Source organism: Prenolepis imparis, unplaced genomic scaffold, assembly GCF_030444845.1.
Source record: "Prenolepis imparis isolate NDT839.2.m4 unplaced genomic scaffold, iyPreImpa1.0 SCAF_11, whole genome shotgun sequence".
Classification (NCBI taxonomy): domain Eukaryota; kingdom Metazoa; phylum Arthropoda; class Insecta; order Hymenoptera; family Formicidae; genus Prenolepis; species Prenolepis imparis.
This window is the reverse complement of record NW_028141169.1, coordinates 6,465,935-6,472,527: the sequence shown is the minus strand read 5'-3', so window position 1 is coordinate 6,472,527 and position 6,593 is coordinate 6,465,935.

The following is a 6,593-nucleotide window of genomic DNA, read 5'->3' as shown; positions in this document are numbered from 1 at the left end:
CCCTGTGCGACGCATCATTATTTTATGTTTATCGTATTAAAAAATTTGTACGCTGGTGTCTGCATGGTACCAAAAGATTCTGTAATCTATGTACTATTAAAATGTATAATCGATGAATTTTTGGCTCGTCTTAAAATATTGGAAATCGATACTTTTTACCGCTGACCCTATGCGACGCAACCTCATTTTATGTATATCAAGTTAAAAAATTTGTACGCTGGTGTCTGTTTGGTACCAAAATATTCTGTAATCAATGTGCTATTAAAATGTATAATCGATAAATTTTTGGCTCGTCTTAAAATATTAGAAATTGATACTTTTTTGACGCGGACCCTGTGCGACGCATCCTTATTTTATGTTTATCGTATTAAAATATTTGTACGCTGGTGTCTGCATGGTACGAAAAGATTCTGTAATTAATGTATTATTAAAATGTATAATCGATGAATTTTTGGCTCGTCTTAAAATATTGGAAATCGATACTTTTTACCGCTGACCCTATGCGACGCAACCTTATTTTATGTATATCAAGTTAAGAAATTTGTACGCTGGTGTCTGTTTGGTACCAAATGATTCTGTAATCAATGTACTATTAAAATGTATAATCGATAAATTTTTGGCTCGTCTTTAAATATTAGAAATTGATACTTTTTTGACGCGGACCCTGTGCGAAGCATCATTATTTTATGTTTATCGTATTAAAAAATTTGTACGCTGGTGTCTGCATGGTACGAAAAGATTCTGTAATTAATGTACTATTAAAATGTATAATCGATGAATTTTTGGCTCGTCTTAAAATATTGGAAATCGATACTTTTTACCGCTGACCCTATGCGACGCAACCTTATTTTATGTATATCAAGTTAAGAAATTTGTACGCTGGTGTCTGTTTGGTACCAAATGATTCTGTAATCAATGTACTATTAAAATGTATAATCGATAAATTTTTGGCTCGTCTTTAAATATTAGAAATTTATATTTTTTTGACGCGGACCCTGTGCGACGCATCATTATTTTATGTTTATCGTATTAAAAAATTTGTACGCTGGTGTCTGCATGGTACGAAAAGATTCTGTAATTAATGTACTATTAAAATGTATAATCGATGAATTTTTGGCTCGTCTCAAAATATTGGAAAACGATACTTTTTACCGCTGACCCTATGCGACGCAACATTATTTTATGTATATCAAGTTAAAAAATTTGTACGCTGGTGTCTGTTTGGTACCAAAAAATTCTGTAATCAATGTGCTATTAAAATGTATAATCGATAAATTTTTGGCTCGTCTTAAAATATTAGAAATCGATACTTTTTTAACGCGGACCCTGTGCGACGCATCCTTATTTTATGTTTATCGTATTAAAATATTTGTACGCTGGTGTCTGCATGGTACCAAAAGATTCTGTAATCTATGTACTATTAAAATGTATAATCGATGAATTTTTGGCTCGTCTTAAAATATTGGAAATTAGTACTTTTTTGACGCGGACCCTGTGCGACGCATACTTACTTTATGTTTATCGTATTAAAAAATTTGTACGCTGGTGTCTGCATGGTACGAAAAGATTCTGTAATTAATGTACTATTAAAATGTATAATCGATAAATTTTTGGCTCGTCTTAAAATATTAGAAATTAGTACTATTTTGACGCGGACCCTGTGCGACGCAACCTTATTTTATGTATATCAAGTTAAGAAATTTGTACGCTGGTGTCTGTTTGGTACCAAAAGATTCTGTAATCAATGTATTATTAAAATGTATAATCGATGAATTTTTGGCTCGTCTTAAAATATTAGAAATCGATACTTTTTTGACGCGGACCCTGTGCGACGCATCCTTATTTTATGTTTATCGTATTAAAATATTTGTACGCTGGGGTCTGCATGGTACCAAAAGATTCTGTAATCTATGTACTATTAAAATGTATAATCGATGAATTTTTGGCTCGTCTTAAAATATTGGAAATCGATACTTTTTACCGCTGACCCTATGCGACGCAACCTTATTTTAGGTATATCAGGTTAAGAAATTTGTACGCTGGAGTCTGCATCCTTAGTTTATCGTATTAAAATATTTGTACGCTGGGGTCTGCATGGTACCAAAAGATTCTGTAATCTATGTACTATTAAAATGTATAATCGATGAATTTTTGGCTCGTCTTATAATATTGGAAATCGATACTTTTTACCGCTGACCCTATGCGACGCAACCTTATTTTATGTATATCAAGATAAGAAATTTGTACGCTGGTGTCTGTTTGGTACCAAAAGATTCTGTAATCAATGTATTATTAAAATGTATAATCGATGAATTTTTGGCTCGTCTTAAAATATTAGAAATCGATACTTTTTTGACGCGGACCCTGTGCGACGCATCATTATTTTATGTTTATCGTATTAAAAAATTTGTACGCTGGTGTCTGCATGGTACCAAAAGATTCTGTAATCTATGTACAATTAAAATGTATAATCGATGAATTTTTGGCTCGTCTTAAAATATTGGAAATTAGTACTTTTTTGACGCGGACCCTGTGCGACGCATCATTATTTTATGTTTATCGTATTAAAAAATTTGTACGCTGGTGTCTGCATGGTACCAAAAGATTCTGTAATCTATGTACTATTAAAATGTATAATCGATGAATTTTTGGCTCGTCTTAAAATATTGGAAATCGATACTTTTTACCGCTGACCCTATGCGACGCAACCTTATTTTATGTATATCAAGTTAAGAAATTTGTACGCTGGTGTCTGTTTGGTACCAAATGATTCTGTAATCAATGTACTATTAAAATGTATAATCGATAAATTTTTGGCTCGTCTTTAAATATTAGAAATTGATACTTTTTTGACGCGGACCCTGTGCGAAGCATCATTATTTTATGTTTATCGTATTAAAAAATTTGTACGCTGGTGTCTGCATGGTACGAAAAGATTCTGTAATTAATGTACTATTAAAATGTATAATCGATGAATTTTTGGCTCGTCTTAAAATATTGGAAATCGATACTTTTTACCGCTGACCCTATGCGACGCAACCTCATTTTATGTATATCAAGTTAAAAAATTTGTACGCTGGTGTCTGTTTGGTACCAAAATATTCTGTAATCAATGTGCTATTAAAATGTATAATCGATAAATTTTTGGCTCGTCTTAAAATATTAGAAATTGATACTTTTTTGACGCGGACCCTGTGCGACGCATCCTTATTTTATGTTTATCGTATTAAAATATTTGTACGCTGGTGTCTGCATGGTACGAAAAGATTCTGTAATTAATGTATTATTAAAATGTATAATCGATGAATTTTTGGCTCGTCTCAAAATATTGGAAAACGATACTTTTTACCGCTGACCCTGTGCGACGCAACCTTATTTTATGTATATCAAGTTAAAAAATTTGTACGCTGGAGTCTGTTTGGTACCAAATAATTCTGTAATCAATGTACTATTAAAATGTATAATCGATAAATTTTTGGCTCGTCTTAAAATATTAGAAATTAGTACTTTTTTAACGCGGACCCTGTGCCACGCATCCTTATTTTATGTTTATCGTATTAAAAAATTGTTACGCTGGTGTCTGCATGGTACCAAAAGATTCTGTAATCTATGTACAATTAAAATGTATAATCGATGAATTTTTGGCTCGTCTTAAAATATTGGAAATTAGTACTTTTTTGACGCGGACCCTGTGCGACGCATCCTTATTTTATGTATATCATATTAAAAAATTTGTACGCTGGTGTCTGCATGGTACGAAAAGATTCTGTAATTAATGTACTATTAAAATGTATAATCGATGAATTTTTGGCTCGTCTTAAAATATTAGAAATCGATACTTTTTTGACGCGGACCCTGTGCGACGCATCCTTATTTTATGTTTATCGTATTAAAATATTTGTACGCTGGTGTCTGCATGGTACCAAAAGATTCTGTAATCTATGTACTATTAAAATGTATAATCGATGAATTTTTGGCTCGTCTTAAAATATTGGAAATCGATACTTTTTACCGCTGACCCTATGCAACGCAACCTCATTTTATGTATATCAAGTTAAGAAATTTGTACGCTGGTGTCTGTTTGGTACCAAATGATTCTGTAATCAATGTACTATTAAAATGTATAATCGATAAATTTTTGGCTCGTCTTTAAATATTAGAAATTGATACTTTTTTGACGCGGACCCTGTGCGACGTATCATTATTTTATGTTTATCGTATTAAAAAATTTGTACGCTGGTGTCTGCATGGTACCAAAAGATTCTGTAATCTATGTACTATTAAAATGTATAATCGATGAATTTTTGGCTCGTCTTAAAATATTGGAAATCGATACTTTTTACCGCTGACCCTATGCGACGCAACCTTATTTTATGTATATCAAGTTAAGAAATTTGTACGCTGGTGTCTGTTTGGTACCAAATGATTCTGTAATCAATGTACTATTAAAATGTATAATCGATAAATTTTTGGCTCGTCTTTAAATATTAGAAATTGATACTTTTTTGACGCGGACCCTGTGCGAAGCATCATTATTTTATGTTTATCGTATTAAAAAATTTGTACGCTGGTGTCTGCATGGTACGAAAAGATTCTGTAATTAATGTACTATTAAAATGTATAATCGATGAATTTTTGGCTCGTCTCAAAATATTGGAAAACGATACTTTTTACCGCTGACCCTGTGCGACGCAACCTTATTTTATGTATATCAAGTTAAGAAATTTGTACGCTGGTGTCTGTTTGGTACCAAATGATTCTGTAATCAATGTACTATTAAAATGTATAATCGATGAATTTTTAGCTCGTCTCAAAATATTGGAAAACGATACATTTTTGACGCGGACCCTGTGCGACGCATCATTATTTTATGTTTATCGTATTAAAAAATTTGTACGCTGGTGTCTGCATGGTACCAAAAGATTCTGTAATCTATGTACTATTAAAATGTATAATCGATGAATTTTTGGCTCGTCTTAAAATATTGGAAATCGATACTTTTTACCGCTGACCCTATGCGACGCAACCTCATTTTATGTATATCAAGTTAAAAAATTTGTACGCTGGTGTCTGTTTGGTACCAAAATATTCTGTAATCAATGTGCTATTAAAATGTATAATCGATAAATTTTTGGCTCGTCTTAAAATATTAGAAATTGATACTTTTTTGACGCGGACCCTGTGCGACGCATCCTTATTTTATGTTTATCGTATTAAAATATTTGTACGCTGGTGTCTGCATGGTACGAAAAGATTCTGTAATTAATGTATTATTAAAATGTATAATCGATGAATTTTTGGCTCGTCTTAAAATATTGGAAATCGATACTTTTTACCGCTGACCCTATGCGACGCAACCTCATTTTATGTATATCAAGTTAAGAAATTTGTACGCTGGTGTCTGTTTGGTACCAAATGATTCTGTAATCAATGTACTATTAAAATGTATAATCGATAAATTTTTGGCTCGTCTTTAAATATTAGAAATTGATACTTTTTTGACGCGGACCCTGTGCGACGCATCATTATTTTATGTTTATCGTATTAAAAAATTTGTACGCTGGTGTCTGCATGGTACCAAAAGATTCTGTAATCTATGTACTATTAAAATGTATAATCGATGAATTTTTGGCTCGTCTTAAAATATTGGAAATCGATACTTTTTACCGCTGACCCTATGCGACGCAACCTTATTTTATGTATATCAAGTTAAGAAATTTGTACGCTGGTGTCTGTTTGGTACCAAATGATTCTGTAATCAATGTACTATTAAAATGTATAATCGATGAATTTTTGGCTCGTCTCAAAATATTGGAAAACGATACCTTTTTACCGCTGACCCTATGCGACGCAACCTCATTTTATGTATATCAAGTTAAAAAATTTGTATGCTGGTGTCTGTTTGGTACCAAAATATTCTGTAATCAATGTGTTATATAATGTATAATCGATAAATTTTTGGCTCGTCTTAAAATATTAGAAATTGATACTTTTTTGACGCGGACCCTGTGCGACGCATACTTATTTTATGTTTATCGTATTAAAATATTTGTACGCTGGTGTCTGCATGGTACGAAAAGATTCTGTAATTAATGTACTATTAAAATGTATAATCGATGAATTTTTGGCTCGTCTTAAAATATTGGAAATCGATACTTTTTACCGCTGACCCTATGCGACGCAATCTTATTTTATGTATATCAAGTTAAAAAATTTGTACGCTGGTGTCTGTTTGGTACCAAATAATTCTGTAATCTATGTACTATTAAAATGAATAATCGATGAATTTTTGGCTCGTCTTAAAATATTGGAAATTAGTACTTTTTTGACGCGGACCCTGTGCGACGCATCCTTATTTTATGTTTATCGTATTAAAAAATTCGTACGCTGGTGTCTGCATGGTACCAAAAGATTCTGTAATCTATGTACAATTAAAATGTATAATCGATGAATTTTTGGCTCGTCTTAAAATATTGGAAATTAGTACTTTTTTGACGCGGACCCTGTGCGACGCATCCTTATTTTATGTTTATCGTATTAAAAAATTTGTACGCTGGTGTCTGCATGGTACCAAAAGATTCTGTAATCTATGT